The sequence below is a fragment of the Plasmopara halstedii genome (assembly GCF_900000015.1).
Source record: "Plasmopara halstedii genome assembly, contig: Scaffold_1877, whole genome shotgun sequence".
In the NCBI taxonomy this organism is placed as follows: Eukaryota; Oomycota; class Peronosporomycetes; order Peronosporales; family Peronosporaceae; genus Plasmopara; species Plasmopara halstedii.
The window spans coordinates 11,497-11,781 of NW_020188785.1; positions in this window are offsets into that span (position 1 = coordinate 11,497).

Consider the following 285-nt stretch of genomic DNA (forward strand, 5'->3'; position numbering starts at 1 on the left):
GAGCACGGTAGGACGGATGAGGAGAACCACATCGTCCATTTAAGAGCGGTGCTCGAGTACATGCGCACATACAAACTGTACGCCAATGCAGACAAGTACATCTTTGGCGCAGAAGAGATTTCCTGTTTAGGGTGCTTCATTGGAAAACGTGGCCTTCGAGCGGATCCCGCTAAGGTCAAGGCCATTGTAGACTGGCCGGTTCCAATGAACCAGAAGGACTTGCGTATGTGGCTTGGTCTCGCCAACTACTTGCACAAGTACAGCGTGAACTATGCAGAAAAGGCC